Source organism: Ambystoma mexicanum, chromosome 12, assembly GCF_040938575.1.
Source record: "Ambystoma mexicanum isolate Mex_15411 chromosome 12, UKY_AmexF1_1, whole genome shotgun sequence".
Lineage (NCBI taxonomy): Eukaryota > Metazoa > Chordata > Amphibia > Caudata > Ambystomatidae > Ambystoma > Ambystoma mexicanum.
The window spans coordinates 1,149,225,078-1,149,241,989 of NC_090936.1; the positions used below are offsets into that span (position 1 = coordinate 1,149,225,078).

Consider the following 16,912-nt stretch of genomic DNA (forward strand, 5'->3'; position numbering starts at 1 on the left):
GCCTTCTTTCCCTCAGAGGCTGTTGCGGAGGAGGGGGACTGGAAAAACCTCTTACTCCCTACCCCGCACTTTTTGTTGCCTGTGCCGATGCGGAGTCGGCGAGCAGTCCGGCTGTCTGGACCTCCGTTCTTGGAAGCCATGGAACCCTGCGTATGTATGCCCCTTGTTGGAGCGATGCTGTGATTGGGTGTCTGATGTGGCCGTTGTCTTTGTTAAGATAAAGACTTGGCTGTTTGTGAGCCGTTTTTCTTTTTGTCCAGCTCCTCGTCCGTGGTGGAGTGGAAGAGATCCACCCCCTCGAACGGCAGGTCTAATATGCGTACTTGGACATCCGGGTTGAATTTAGTTGCACGGAGCCAGGCTGTCCTCATGTCCCTGGCGATAGAGATGGCACGGCCAGAGGGGTCTATATGGGTCACAGTGGACTCCATGAGGTCCTGCACCACCAGCTTGGCCTCAGCCAGTCCCACCTTAAAACGCGATTGGCTCTGCGTAGGGAGTTCTGGGAGGTAGTCCGCAATCTCCCGCTATAACCTGTGGTTAGCGGCAGTCAACATGGCATCGGCATTGGGTTGACAAAGAAGCAAGGACGCGCGGGAATAAAATGTCTTCCCGTACGCCTCCAAGATCTTCTCCTTGCCTAGCAGCAACGCAGAGGATAAGGCTGAGGACGACTGAGGCTTGGAGTATAGTGATGCCGCAGCGATCACCGAGGAGTGTGGCTGAGGATGGGCCGATAGCAAGAGTGAATCCCCCTCCATCTGCAGTATTTGGCGTCCAGTCGTCGAATAACTGGCTGGGCAGAGTGGGGCTTGAGCCAACCCTTCTTGGGCAGGGTGACTACATCGGTTTTTAGTGGAATTCCCGTTTTAGTGGAGGGGCAAAGCGCGAGGACCCCCTCCGCTGGTTGCTTGACCTCGGGCTGAGGAAGGCTCAGGTACTCCGCCAGCCCTGCAAGACGTTTGTGGAAGGCCTTGGCTGACAAGGGCGTGTCAGGGTCATCATCCTAGTCCGTGTTCTGGGGGTCAGGAGGTTCCTGCATAGGAGGAGGAGTAGTAGTGGGAGCCGGAGGTTGAGGTGCGGGGACCGGAGTCAGAGGCTGTGGAGGAGGCTGGTACAGAACACCCTGAGGTTGGCTGGGGGGCCGGAAGCGAAGGCTGCACCGGGGCTGGGGGTGCCGGTGGAGGAGCCTGTGGTGCTGGAATCATTGGAGGCAGCACGTCCCTGATGGCATCCCTGAGGATAACCCCCATTCGAGGCGATTTCATAAGCCAGAGGAACCGGTCTTCACAGGCTGGAGGGGTGATATAGACTGAGTAGCTGGAGGCTGCTGGGGCCGCTGCATACCCTGCCCATATGGACGTAGCGGGAACCTGCCCTGCGCAAATGAAGTATAGGCTGTAGGCCGCGTACCTGGTTTAGGCCAGTCCCACCTTGACACTCTTTCCTCGCCGAACTCCTGGAATGGCATCGGACAGGTGCCGATATCTGGCATGGCGGCCACGTGCCTGTATTGTGTTGCTCGACTCCCTGGGCCCAGCACCCTCCAGGACTACTGAGTGGATCGCGAGGCCTACCCTGCTCCTCGGGCCTAGACCCAGTAGGTGACACCCTCAGCCCGGGGGCAGGTAGAGCTGCGTTTAGGCACCCTCTCTGGCGTATTGCCGGTACTGGGGCGTGGCCCCTCTGACATAATGCTGGTACTACGGCAGAGCTCCTCGGGTGAAGAACAGGTACAAGAACCTTCCGGTGCCTCAACACTGTCACTGGGAGGATCCGAGGATCCCTCAGCCTGTAGGCCGGGAGCTGGAGCAGCCTCGGTGCACATGCTGGTACAAGAACCTGAGCAGTCCCTCCCGTGTGGGCGAGTCCTTGGGAAGGAGTGGCCCTTGTGGGGTGCAGTGGAAAATAGAGGCCCTACCTTGGGACTGGATCAAAGTTTCACAAAGTCCATCAGGTCCCTCTGGAGGAGACTTCTGCCACCTGACTAGTCTGTTCTTCAGAGACCTCGATGACAGGGCGACGCACACTGTACAAGTTTGCCAACCGTGGTCTGGGCCAAGGCAACGTAGGCCGTGGGGGTCTGAAGTTAGAGCCAGTTGCAGGATGGCCACCCGCAGAACCCTGTGTAAATCAACATGTGCCGGGAATAAGTAAGAACGTATCTATCCCTCCCCCGCTGTGGGCATGCCATCACCATACAGCATGTTCTTGCACAGTTATACGAGTCCCCCTGGGACCGAGCCTCCAGTACAAGCGCCCCCTCCGTCTGGGTGCGGGCATCGCTCGAGACCTGGCAAATCTTGCTGAACTCGGCATCTGCAGGTCCTCCTCGACGCACAGTAATCAGGTCTGTGGTCGCTGGACACACGCCCCCTAGGGAGGGTGGCTTGTATGCCCTCCGCTATCCAGGACAACGGAGGATCTCGCTGGAGCCTCCAAAAATGTAAACAGGTGTCCTTTGATCACACCATATAAAAATTGTAGTAAAAAAGGAGCACAGACCAAGCAAGAAGCAACACTGTTTATTACAGCAGGGTAAGCACAAATCAAGCAAGACAGTGAACAGCCACTGGTTGATGAGAGCTGACAAGAGGGCGCACAGCTAATATTAGCTTTATAGGAGTACAATGGACCAAAAGACATGCATTACTTATCGTAAAAGCATTTCTGATGATTGTATCTGCTTAGATTCACATGCTGTGCATATGGTCCGACATCCAGTGGTAACCGCGGAGTATTGCATCTCGTCTTTCGGGGACCGAAAGGGGACGTCGGCATAGGCGCGTCCGTAACACTATCCCTATCGTGACGTGTGTAGTACCCGAAATCCCTCACACGCCGAGGTCCCTCCGATTGTATTTTTTCTGCCATGAGGGAGCCCAAGGCTATAGTGAGTGAGTACATAAAGAGAAAGTAGTAAGACGTCTGTTACTTCCACCCCGAGCGGGGAGGCGGGGAGAGCGCATGTGAATCTAAGCAGATGCAATCATCAGAAATGCTTTTACGGTAAGTAATGCATGCCTTCTGATGCTTGTTAATCTGCTTAGAAGCACATGCTGTGCATAGACTAGCGAGCAGTACCCGGAGTTGGAGGTGGGTTGTGAGAAGCAATAGTAGAGAAAAGATGTCTTAGTACTGCTTGTCCCACCTGAGAATCAGACCTAGAATGAGTGTCTAGGCAATAGTGTTTTGTAAAGGTGTGTACAGAACTCCAGGTTGCCGCTTTGCGAATGGACTCTAGGGGAACATTTGCAATGAATGCTATCGATGCCCCAGTGCCTCGAGTAGTGTGCTCTAAGCTTGAAGGGCAGTTCTCTCTTTGCAAGAGAGAAACATAGCATGATGCATTTGACAATCCACCTTGAGATTGCCGAATAGAGACAGGATCCCCTTCTCTACCAGCTGCCACTGAAACAAAGAACTGTTTAGTCTTCCTCAGTGGTTTAGTTCTTTCCATGTAAAACATGACTGCCCTGCGCACGTCTAGTGTTTGAAGACTTCTTTCGGCCAGGTTACTAGGTTTCTGGAAGAACGTGGGTAGTTCGATTGACTGGTTCACATGGAACTTTGAAATAAATGTTGGCGCAAACCTGGGATGTGTGCCCAGAACTAGCTCATCTTTGTGGACTGTAACAAAGGGGTCTAAAACAGAAAGAGCATGTAGTTCGCTAACCCTTCTGATAGAAGTGAAAGCCACTAGGAAGGCTGTCTTATAAGTCAGGTCTTTCAGACTTGCTTTTTGCATAGGCTCAAAGAGAGCTCCCATTAGCCTGGTCAAAACCACATTCAGATCCCACCCAGGGGCTGGATGAGAGATGGGAGGATAAATCCTCTTAAACCCTTCCATAAAGGCTTTAATTACTGGTATCTTCCACCACAATACTTTTTGCTGTGATGTGGTGTAGGCTGACAACGCAGCCAGATGAACCTTTAGGGAATTGAAGACTAACCCAGTGTCCAACAGATGTGTTAGATACAACACAATGTGTGAGGGTGAGCAATCGATGGGATGGACGCCCTTGGAATTGCACCAGATGGCAAACCGTTTCCATTTGCTGGCCTAGCAATAACGTGTATTAGGCTTTCTCGCTTCCCTGAGTATGTCCATGCATCTCTGAGGGAGTTGCAGGTGTCCAACCTCTATGATCTCAGGAGCCAGGCTGCTAAGTTCAGATTTTGTGAGCATGGGTGGAGGGTCCCCCCTCTGGCCTGAGACATGTTGTACCGGCAGGGCAGTTTGACTGGTGGGAAGAGGGACATCTCCATCAGGTGAGCAAACCAGGGTTGGCGGGCCCACATGGGGGTCACCAGTATCATGCTAACTGGTTCCTGGTGCATCTTGTGCACTATCTTGTTGTGAAGGGGAGTCCGGGGGGGAGGGAAGCGTAGACAAATTTCCCCGACCAAGTGTTCTGGGGGGTACCTGGAGGCATAGTCTTGGCATTGGGCGTTCTCCTGAGTAGCGAACAGGTCGATCTCTGGGAAACCCCCTTTTGCGAAGACGTTGGACACAATGTCTTCGTGCAGCCGCCATTCGTATTCTTCTGGCAGAAGAAAATCTCTGCCGAGTACGTCTGCCAGAAGATCGAGTTCCCCTGGAGCATGTTAGGACAACAAACATTTTGTGTTTGAGAGCCCATTTCCAAATGTTCTGGGACAGCTTGGATAGACCTGGAGAGTAATACATTGCTGTAGTGCTGTCGGTTAGGATCAGCACTGTCTTCCCTTGCAGTTGTCTCTGAAAGACTTTCAATGCTTTGAACACCGCCAGTAGCTCCAGTAAGTTGATGTGATTGGACGCTGCCTGAGGGGACCACACTCCCATGTGCCGTCTGCTATAGCAGGTGAGCCCCCCACCCCGTGAGGGACGTGTCTGTCGTGAGAGCGGCTTCCACTGCAGGGGTGGTGAAGGTCTTCCCCTTGAAGAGGTTTTCTCTTGCTTGACCACCACTGCAGAGAGAGAACAAGGGCTGGCGAGACAACCAACAGATCTTCCCATTGTCCGCTGGCCTGACACCACTGTCTGTTGAGCCACTCTTGCATGGGACGCATGCGCAGCCGCGCGTGGGGAACCAAGTATGTGCATGACGCCATCATCCCTAGCAATCGCATGGCTTTGCATACTGTCACCTCCCAACTGGCTACATATTGAGGAACCCAAGAGAGCACGTTCTGAACCCTCTCGCTGGAGGGGAAGACAAGGCCGGCTTCCATCCGAATTAGCGCTCCCAGAAATTGTTTTACTTGGCTGGGGACTAAGCTGGATTTCTTTTCGTTGATTGAAAACCCCAGGCTAGGAGATCTACTGTTTTTTGGGTGTTCAAAAAACAAGCGTCAAACAAGTCCCCCATGATGAGCCAGTCTTCGAGGTAAGGGTACACTGGGACTGATAGTCTGCGCAGGTGTGCTGCTGCCACTGCCAGGACTTTGGTAAACACCCTTGGCGCTGAGGCAATGTTTAAGGGGAGTACTTTGAACTGGTAGTGTTCGTCCTGAATCATGAACCTTAGGTATTTTCTGTGCACTGGCAACATTGAAATATGAAAGTATGCATCTTTCATACCCAATGTTGCCATGAAGTCCCCCCCGTTCCAGCAATGGGATCACCTCCTGTAGTGTTACCATGCAAAACTTCTGGGGCTTTATGAACTTGTTCGCTGGATGCAGGTCTAGAACAGGATGCATGGTGAGATCCTTTTTGGGTACAAGGAAGTACACTGAATAGATACCCTCGTTTACCTGAAGAATCGGGACGGCTTCTACAGCGTCCTTTCCCAGCAGAGCTTCCACCTCTTTGATCAGGATTTGCAGATGGTCCGGTGAAAGGCGTCGTGATTGCGGCGGTCTGAACTGTGGAGGTCGGGCGAATTCCACGCAATAACCGTGGGCGACCGTCTTTAAGACCCTCTGGTCTGAAGTTATCTCCTCCCATGCCTTGAGGAAAGATTTTAATTGCCCCCCGACCGGGGTGACATGGGAGGGGACCTGAACTTGGTGGTCATTTCTGACCCGAGGCTGAGGCTCCTCTGGGATTTGGGCCTCTGCCTCTACCTTTGCTGCGTTTCTGACCCCTTGGGGGTTAGTAGGTAGGGTTTCCGGAAGATTGATTTGTGTTGAAGTTACCCGTGCCGTAGTAGTTCTGACCGGCACAGGCTTGTCCTCGAAAGGACCGCCGAGAATTATTGCCCCTCTGGGAGGAGGGTTTCTGTGTAATCTGGTGCAAAGACCTAATAGTCTTGTGTTCCTTCTTGGCAGTCTCCAACCCTTCATCTACCGCTTTCCCGAAGAGGTTAGTCTCTTCAATGGGTTTGTTAATAAAAGAGGCCTGGGTCTCAGGCCTGAAGCCCGACGTGTGCAGCCATGCGTGTCTTTTTAGAAGAGTATCTTGTGCAAGAGACCTGCCTGCGGTCTCTGCAGTGTCCAGGGTGTTCTTCACCACATTCTGATTAACCAGTTTTCCCTCCGAAACAATGGGGAGAAGCTTTGTTCTGGCGCGGCTCAGGAACCTCTTGGAGGCCTTCTTGGAGCAAGTTCCATTGGGCATCAGCATAGCTTGCTAATAGCCTAGTGTTAGCAACCCGAATGGTAAAAGCAGCTGCTGACGTGACACGTTTGCCTAAGGCATACAATTTCTTGGACTGCTTGTCCGGAGGTGACTCTCCCGTGGCAAGGGTACCCCTGCCCTCTTACGAGTGGTTGTCATTACCAGTGAGTCTGGGATGGCATGCCCATTAATATACAGCGGGTCGGTGGGAGAGGGCCGAAATAACTGACTCTCGGGTTCACGGCCCTTGTCTGGGCAGGTGTGACTAAAGATGTTAAGGAGGGGAATGGATTGACTTGGAGGAGGATTTTCTTTAATAATGTCCTCCACCAAATCCTGCTCAGGCAAAGCCTCTTCAGTGGCAATTTTGAAGAATTCTGCTGCTTTTTTCGACATGGAGTTGAAAGCCATTTGGTCATCCACAGGGGAGGCCTGGCAAGCCGGGGTGGACGGAGGAGAATCGACGCACAAAATAGAGTCCTTATCTTGATGTGATCAAGGATCCTGCCCTTCCTGCTGGGTTTCCTCCCAGTTGTCTGTTGCCTGTTGATCGTCATAATTTGAGAAAGGAGGACTCCTCTTCTTCAGTATAGATGTCCCTATATGTGTCCATCTGGACCACGTCTTCCTGATGGAAAACCTGAGGCTGAACATCTTGTGTTTAAAGGTTAGGGTCTACCTGAGCCTTTTTCGGCAGAGGCTGATCAGAAGCCCTGATAAAGTGCTCCAGCCGATCCATACACACCTCGAATTTCTCCGTAGTCCATTTAGAGGACCCAAAAGGACCTAGGTGCAGAGAAACAACGTTCTCCGCCCTATGGCATCGAGAGGAGCTTCTCAGGGTGTCTGAGAGGGGCTCTTGGCTATCCTCGTAAGTTTCAGCGGATTGGCCCTTAACTTTTGGCGGAACCGGAATAAGGCCCACCGCCGCTGCGATCCTACCGATGCTTTTCGGATAGTAACCGAATCATCGTGAGACAAAGCCTCTGATAATGTGTCGGTAGCAGAAACACCGTGCGCGGCACCAGAAGGCCCAGTGGGCGGTTTTCTGGGTAGAGGCCTAGTCGTAGTTTTCGGGCCTATAGAGGCCTTGGAAATCGTCGAAGTTTCTGGTTCCGAAACTTCGGCACGTGTCGTTTGGGGAGTAGCGCCCTTATTAGGTTTCATTTGCCCAGTCATACGCTGCTGCGGATGCGGGGAAGGCTTTAGATCTGAACGATCCGAGGGAACAGTCTAAGTTTCCGGCGGGCCCGTTGGCGCTTTCGCCTTTTTCGACGAAGGTGTCGAAGACGGCGTAGGGGTTTGTGTGTTTAGTGCGATGCGATTGTACGCCCCTGTCGCCGGGTGTGTTCCCTGTAGCAAGACGAGAGTCGAGCCTGGAAGGGTCGGGGACGGGTGTGGCGGACCTTGAAGTGTCCACCTCAAGGTCTATAACATCCGCATTGGACGTTTGGTCACCCGAAGTACCCCCCCCGTCACTTTCGGCTGGTGTCGCTGTAGGGGAGGGAGGCTCCACGCGTGACATGCCGTACGCGGCCCACCGCTTTACACAGCGATCCTTAAGGGTTTTATGCTTAAGGAGTTTACACGCCAAACAACGCTTTTCGTCGTGCTCTAGGGGGAGACAGGCGTTGCACGCCCTGTTCTCGTCCTTCCAAGGATATCTGACCCTACACACAGGGCAGAATCTAAACTGAGTCCTTTCCATTGCAAAAGGGAAGGATGACCAGACCAAAAGGGAAAACAGTGGAGAGGAGGAAAGACATAACAATATGGCCACCCAGAACCCACTCTCCCTACTGTATAGGTCAGCCAGAGGGCCCGACCACATGGAAATCCGGTCGCCGGATCTTAGGCGCCAAAACCCACAGCCGTAGACGATTCCCGCAGTCTTCGTCGAAGATGTTCTTATTGGGCAAAGTGACTTAACGGGGAATAAACCGACAATTCGGTGAAGATAAACAATGTCTCTAGTAAGAGCTCCGCTAAGGGCGACCAGTACCTGGGCAGAAAAAAAACAATCTGAGGGACCTCGGCGCATGAGGGATTTTGGGTAATACACATGTCACGATAGGGATAGTGTTACAGACACGCCTATGCCGACGTCCCCCTTCGGTCCCCAAAAGACAAGATGCAATACTCTGCGGTTACCACTGGGTGTCGGACCATATGCACAGCATGTGATTCTAAGCAGATTAACAAGCATCAGAAATTTAAGTTCTGGTTAGAAGTACATATTTTCTAGCATTCCCAGGTCAGTCCTTGGCTCTATTATGTCATATCCTTTGTGCTGTGTGTATATTAGTGAAATGTGACATGAGCAATTTGTACTTCGCAGTCTTACATTTGTGCCGACTGCTGGGGCTTTATTATTCTGCCATTGGTCAGCACCATTGCGAATGAGACCCAAGACACCCTGCTCCTGGTGGGAAGGGAGACAGTCTCACAGTACCTTCTCAATACTGGCCTTCGCAAGGTTTGTGGATGATACTCTGAAGGCTGGCCACCTCCCAGGGATACAAAATGTACCGCTTAATTGGTTGGTTCTTCCAGGAGCACCACTCTGCTCAGCATTTGTTCACATAAGCACCTGCCGATTGACATTCGTAGCTCTGTGAACGGATCACTGGTTCAGGTCCACCTCTCCTCCATCCGCAAGTGCCCGCTGGATTGGCCGGCTGCCCTGCGCTGACATCACCACATGGAGTTGCAGTCTGCTAGTGTTGTGCTGCGTTAGCTCTGCCCCGCCCCCCACAGCACCCAGGTCCCTCTGACCCGCAGGTGGCTGATCATGTGCTTGGAGCTGGATTTCCAGAAGATGGGGATTTTCCCTGTTACGCGTTTTCGAGTTAGGATAGGCCATTTTTGTCGAGTGCTAATTATATGTGGGCCCCTTAGGCTGTTAATATAGATTAGACATCCTCATTTCCGCAGTTTCCCATGTGGTCTCTTCTCAGACTATGACTGCATTTCGGTTGTGTTGTGTTTTTTTTTACCCACCCCCTCTTGTACGGTAACCTATCTCCCCTTGCTTAAACCCACAGGTTGTACGTCCACCCGCCTACATGGCACTGGTTCAGCACCTTCATTACAATACCATACAAGGAAGACCCCCACAGGCTCAAGGCCTGCCTCTCATTGATCCAGTCGTGGATGACTAGTACTTACCTGAAGTTCAACCCCACCAGCTCTGAATTCCACCAACACCGAATAGCCAGACATCCAAATCAGGCTCTCTGCTATGCAGCTCGAGGGATTAACACCCCAGCTGGCCATCTGCGCTGAGTCCCTTGGGTTCAACGTCAACAGACAACTCTCCTTCAAACTGTACATGGCAAGACAGACATTCTGCTTGGTATCAACTTTCTCTCCTGAGGAAAATAAAGTTTTTTATCCCAGAAAATAACTTCAAATCTGCTTTCCCTCACCTGGATAGTGGCAATGCCATTTTGTAAGGCTTCTGGCGACTACCCTGGCTTTACTGAGATGTGGCCTGCATGCTGCAGCAAGACGTAAAGGACTCCGCAAATTCGACCACATCACAGCAAGCCTCACCGAACTACACTGGCACACATGCTGCAAGTCTATCATCTTCAAATCATACATTATCTACAAGGCTATCACCCTGAAGTATCCAGCTACCTCACAGCCTATCACAATAGCTTCTACAATTCAGGAAGGAGTTTAAGACTCTCCTGTTCAGGGAACGGCTCCACCCTAACACCTAGCTCCACAGACCCTCCTTTTCCCACCATACCCGAGACTTTATCAGGTAATAATGTCCCTATATGGAATACATTACTCACCGTAATCGTATTTCTGGTGCTTGTATCTTAGATTCACATGCTATGCATAGGCCGACATCTAGTGGAAGCTGCAGAGTATTCGTTTTTTTTCGAAACTCGAAAAAGGACGTGAAAATAGGGCGTGCCAGTAATACTATCCCTAGTGCGACGTCCCCTGTACCCATGATCCCTCACGCGTGTAGGTCCCTCAGATTGTATTTTTTCTGACATGAGGTAGCATGAGGAGTAGCGCGAGTACAGAGTTCCCAAGCAGATATATAGAAAGTTCATAACATCTATGCACCTTCTCTCAGGGGAGGAAGGGTGGGTACATGTGAATATAAGCAGATACAAGCACCAGAAATACGATTACGGTGAGTAATGTATTCCTTCTGCTTGTGTAATATGCTTATATCACATGCTATGCATAGATTAGCAAGCAGTGTTATGGAGAAGCTGTTGGGTTGTGAGAAGGAGTAGCGACAAATAGATGTTTTATAACTGCTTGTCTCACCTGTTTATCTGTCTTTGAATGTGTGTCAATGCAGAAGTGCTGAGTGAAGGTGTGAACTGAGATCCATGTAGCTGCTTTACAAATGCTGTCTAAGGGGACATTTGAAATAAAGGCTAGCGTAGCCCCTGTACCCCGTGTGGAGTGGGCTCTTGGTGTATATAAGGCAGTGTTTTGTCTGATAATGAATAGCATAATTGTATACATTTGACTAGCCATTTGGAGATGGCTCTTTTGGAAACACTTTCTCCTTGTCTGCCTGTAGCCATAGAGACGAACAGTTGATCAGTCTTCCTAAGCGGTTTGGTTTTGTCTACATAGTAGAGAACCGCCCTCCTTACATCTAGTGTGTGCAGTTTGACCTCAGCTGAGCTAGTTGGTTTTTTAAAGAAAGCCGGAAGCTCAATTGACTGGTTTACGTGGAACTTGGAAAAGACTTTAGGGGAGAACCTAGGTTGAGTCTGTAAAACCAATTTGTCTTTATGGATGACAAAAAAGGGTCCTGCACTGACAAGGCTTGCAGTTCGCCGACTCTTTTTATGGAAGTAATAGCCACTAAGAAGGCAGTTTTGTAGGTAATGTGTCTAAGGTTTATAGTGACTTTTTTGAATGGCATATTTTCGAATGCCATTTTCTCGACACAATTTTGCCGCAATTTTTTTATTCAAATGTTTTTATTTTTTAATGGGGGGTTCCCCCCCAAACCCACATTTTTTTAACACTTACTTACGAAACCACACAAAAAAACTAAATAAAAAACATTCAACAAAAAATTAGGCAAATGTTTTGACAAAATGGTGTTTGGAAAATAACTTTTCAAAAAAATGACCGGACACCGTGTCTAAGGGTAGTTTGATGAAAAGGCTCGAAGAGGGGTCCATGAGTTTTGCTAGTACCACATTTCGGTCCCAGCCAGGCGGGGGATTGGAGGATGTAGTCTCTTCACTCCCTCCATGAATGCCTTAATGACTGGCACTTTCCACCATGAGACTTTACTTTGAGAGGTGGTATAGGCTGATAAAGCTGCTTGGTGGACTTTTAAAGAATTAAAGACCAAACTGAAATCTAACAAGTTGAGCATATAGGTTAGAATGTGTGATGGAGTACATTCAATGGGGTTGATCTGCTTAGATTGGCACCAAATGACGAATCTCTTCCACTTGTTGAAATAACAGTGTCTGGTGTTTGGTTGTTGTGCTTCTTTCAGGATATCCACACACCGTTGTGGAAGATTAAGGTGCCCAAACTCTAGGACTTCAGGAGCCATGCTACTAGGTTCAAAGAGTGAGGTTGTGGGTGTATCGTCGTGCCCCCCGTGCTGAGTCAACAGGTTGACCTGGTTCGGGAGCTTGATGGGAATCGCACATCGCCAGTTTGCGCAGATGTGGATACCACGGTTGTCTCACCCACATAGGAGCAACTAGGACGAGTGTCACCTGATCCTTGTGTAGTTTGTTCACTATTCTAGTGATTAATGGAGTCTGGGGGGAAAAGCGTAAGCAAATTTGTCTGGTTGTGCATACTTTGTTTTCTCTTGAAGCGAACATGTCTAAAGAAGGGTAGCCCCAGAGAGAGAAGATGTGGTCCATCACGTCCGTGTGTAGTTGCCACTCGTGTGCTTCCGTCAGAGGATCTCTGCTGACCGAGTCCGCTAGAATGTTCAGTACCCCTGGGACATGTTGGGAGGACAGGGACATTCCTCATCCAAGTGCCGACTTCCGTATTTTCTGAACCAGTTTGGACAGATTTGGAGAGCGAGTACCTCCCTGCTTGTTGACATAGAACATTGCGGTGGTGCTGTCTTTAGGATTTGTACCGACTGGTTTGTCAGGTGGTTTTCGAAGGCTTGTAGTGGCTTGAAAACTGCCAATAGCTCCAGAAGATTGATGTGTTTCTGTGCAGTCACTTGTGACCACAAGCCGTGTGCTGAAGGTAGTGGGACCCCCACCCAGAAACGGATGCGTCTGTTGCGACAACCACTTGCACTTCCCGTTTGTGGAAGGGTTTCCCCTTGATCATATTTTCCCTTGACCACCAGCTTAATTTCTGAACCAGTGTAGGCGAAATAATCACTAGATCGTCCAACTGACCACTTGACTGAGACCATTGTTTCGCCAACCATTCCTGCATTGGTGCAGGCGCGCATGGGGGACCAGGTAAATGCACAATGTCATCATACCTAGCAGACTCATTGCTTTGCGTACGCTTATCCGCATAGCGTCTTCATACTTGGGTATTTGCCAAAGCATGTTCTTTACTCTATCCATGGATGGGAAGGCTAAGCCTGTCTTTGTATCTAATACAGCTCCGAAGAACTGTTTGGTACTAGACTTGACTTTCTCTTTTATTGAGAAGCCCAAATGGAACAGAAGGTCTATTGTTCTTTGCGTGTTTAGCTTGCAAAGTTGGTAGGTTTCTCCTGTGATCAGCGAGCCGTCCAGGTAAGGGTACACTGGGATTAACTCCTTGCGTAGGTGCGCTGCCACCACCGCCAGTACTTTGGTGAACACCCCTGGAGCCGAGGCTATCCCGAAGGGCAGCAACTAGAACTGGTAGTGCTGGTCTGCGCTGGGAACATTGAAATATGAAAATAGGCATCTTTCATGTCCAATGTTGCATTGTAATCCCCCCATTTTAACAGACGGATTACTTCTTGTAGTGTGGTAATGTGAAATTTGTGAGGTTTGATAAACTTGTTTGCAGGGAGCATGGTTAGATCTTTTTCTGGAACAAGGAAGTACGTTGAATAAATACCCTTGTTTACCTCGTTGTATGGCACGACCTCGAAGGAGTCTGAGGAGTAGGGCCTTGACCTCCTCTACCAGGATGAGTTCTTCCTGTCATGGTTTCTTCTGGCGTGGGGGGAGGTTTGATGGTATTCCTTGGAGTTCTATGCAGTAACCTCCTGTCACCGTCGACAACACCAACTTGCCTGATGGTATCCCCTCCCATGCGTGGGTGAAATGTAATATTCGTCCCCCGACTGGGGAGGCATGGGAGGGGCCCTGTAGCGGGGCGTCAATGTTTGGAGGGTGTTCCTCCACCTCGGGTGGGGGAGCCTCTCCCTTTTCCGCAATCCCTGGGGTAACCCTGGGATGCCTGTTGGCTATTGTTCACGAGGAACCATGGCTCTGACTGTATCCAGTGCCTCTTTGTGCGTTTTGGCCACGAAAACGCCGAAAATTATTGCCACCCCTCTGGTTTGTTAGTTGTCCAAGGGATTTAAGTGTGTCGCAATCCTCCTTGGCAGATTTTAGAGCGTCCTCAACTGCCTTTCCAAACAAAACATTTGGCTCAACAGGCATGTTGAGTAGGGTAGCCTGTGTTTCTAGTTTGAATCCCAACTGTCTAACTCAGGCGTGACGTTTCAGGATTGTGGCCTCAGCAATAACGCGTCCAGCGTTATCCGCTGAGTCGAAGTTGTTCTTTAGCAGGACGCCAGCTGTTGCTCTGCCTTCGGCAGCCACAAGGGAGAGCTTGGACTTAAGTGGTTCTGGCATTGATTCTTCAAGGGCCGTAACCTCATCCCACTTAGTGCAATCGTAGCTTGCTAGTAAGGTGGAATTATTAGCCGAAGACGCCATTTCCCTTCCCATAGCATAGCATTTCTTACTCTCCTTGTCTGGAGGAGGCCAAGGGGGTACACGCTCTCTTGCAGGTAGTGGTGACTACCAGAGAGTCTGGTTTAAGGTGGCCCTTTATATACAAAGGGTCAGAAGGCACTGTTCGGAAAAGTTTTTCGATTCTGTGGTTTACCGCCCTGGTCTGATTAGGCATCTCTAGAGATGGTTGAATCCTGCTCTGTACTGACTTGAGTAAGGGTATGAACTGAGTATCTGGTTTCTTATCCCCCAAGATGTTTTCTGCAAAATCCTTATCTTGTTGGATTTCCTGCGTTTCAATCAAGTGTTCAGCAGCCCTGAGAAGTATGTCGTTGAATAGGGGCTGGTTGTCCACTGGGGACTCGGGTAAGGTAGGGTCCTGCGGGACTGGAGAGTCCATGGCAAAAACTACTGACTCAGTGTCATCCTGATCCCCCCCTGCATCGATGATGTCGATGTTCTCATAATAAGGGGTATCCTCGTCTATGTATTCATCATCTCCTGCATCCAGGTCGTAAAGGTCAGAGGAGATGCGAGGTGTCTTGTGGACTGGTTCACCATACAGTACCAATGGGGGGGATGTGATCTTTTCCCTGACGACTGAGTAGAGAAACTAGGCCGAGCAGACAAATTTGAGCAAGTTGGCACAGGTGTTGTCTTCGAGCTTGACGCCTCGGTAGTGGGAGGCGTGTTTGCCAGACTGGAGAGTCTGGGGGTGCTCTTTGAAAACATTTGCAAGAAAAGTAACGCGCTTCATAACTATCTTTTGGGCAGACCAAGTAGCTGAACTGGGTTAATCCCCGGATAGGTAGAGGCAGGTGTAGGAGTAGAGGGGGTAGGTAACCCACTATATAACTCCTCCTCCTCCTCCTCCAAATAGATACGATCAGGCTGATGTGTAGGATCAGGTTCGTATATGTCTTGTTCAGGAATACTATTAGGTTCCTGTGGGGTAGAGGGCGGTTCTCTAGACTTGTCACTTTTATCCCCTGGGTTCCTGTCCCTATGAGGGGAACTGGATTTGTGTTAGTCCTTATGATCTTTGCTCTTGTAAGAAGATTTTTTAGAGTTAGGGATTTGCTCTTTGCCGTCGACTCGCTGCGGGTGACTATTGTTAGGCAGAATCCTGTGCAGTTCCCTTAGGGAGCACTATACAAGATTAGGACTACAGGTGAGAGCAATAAATCCCCTTTGGCATCAGTCTGTACCACAAAGATTTAGTTGGTAGCTGTGGCTGAGCAGTCAGACTTCTCTCAAGAGGGAGATGAGCAGTATTCAGGGTTTACACATCAGGCATACGGTACTATGGGACAAGGAAACGCTGACCAAAGCTTTGTATTAAAAAGTAGATATATATTTATTTTATACACTTCTAATAAAAGACATGTATCACAGTCATCAAGCAAGTTAAGTCAAGTCAAGGAAAAATATACACACTCCCAAGTTAAATTGTAGACCAAGTGACCCAGAGTGACAACTGAGCAAAACGGCACAGTGAAAACTACACAGAAGGGATCCTCTAGCAATTTCTCACAAGGGGGAGGGGGTGGGGGGGACACAAGTTATTCAGAAATACCTTCTTACACACCCTAGCAACACTTCCCATAGGTTTGTGAACCAGTTTAAGCAAGACAGTGCATCAGTATATGCAATACTTAAATGAAAACTGAGCAAAATGGCATTTCACAAGGTTTAGAAAAGGGAAGGAAAGGGCAGTTGTAAGAAATAGGTGCACCACACAGTTTTAGATGAGAATCAATCTAAAGAAGGCAGATCTAACAATGTAGCCAGAGTCAGTAGGCCTGTACCAGAGTCAGTGGTACAGGGCAAGGGCGCAGGAGCAAAATGTTCTTGTAGCTGCAGTCAAGTCTTTGGTTAACGATTTTGAAAAAGGATGCAGAAAGCGAAAGATAATATTGAGAGAGGGGCGGCCAACCCAACAGGTAGGTAAAGGATTTAAAACACCTTTAGTGCTACCGCGGAGAAAGGGCGGCCTGGGGGAACAATGTACCTTTAAAATGAAGAAGTGGCTCCTGCGGTGGCGGTTGTCCCTGGTAGTTCCTGCAGTTCAGGGGGGCAAGGGGATCCAGCAGAGAAGAGAGGCTCTCGTCGTGGAGGAAGGTTCGAGTTACTGGACTACCCAGGGAAGAAACCCGCCGCGGTGCTACCCGACGAATAAAAGGTATGCTCCTTTAAACTGCGGTACGGGTGGACTGGTGCCTGGCTATCCGGCCTCCGAGTACAGGGTCTGGGAGATTCGACCACGGCGTCGGTAAAGGACAGAAACAAATAGTAATCTTAAATACTTTATAAGTTCAATGGCGTAAACCGAAATTGCACTCCGCTTATATGCAACCGCTCATGATGGCAGAAAAAAACAATCTGAGGGACCTACACACATGAGGGATCATGGGTACAGGGGGTGTCGCACTATGGATAGTATTACTGGCACACCCTATTTCGACGT

The 16,912-nt window shown here is 49.8% G+C and overlaps 1 protein-coding gene across 1 annotated transcript in view; it reads right to left on the bottom strand.

Annotated features, from left to right (window-relative positions):
• The window catches only part of CAND1 (cullin associated and neddylation dissociated 1), a 769,151-nt gene that overhangs the window by 259,536 nt on the left and 492,703 nt on the right, over nucleotides 1-16,912 (bottom strand). The window lies entirely within an intron of this gene.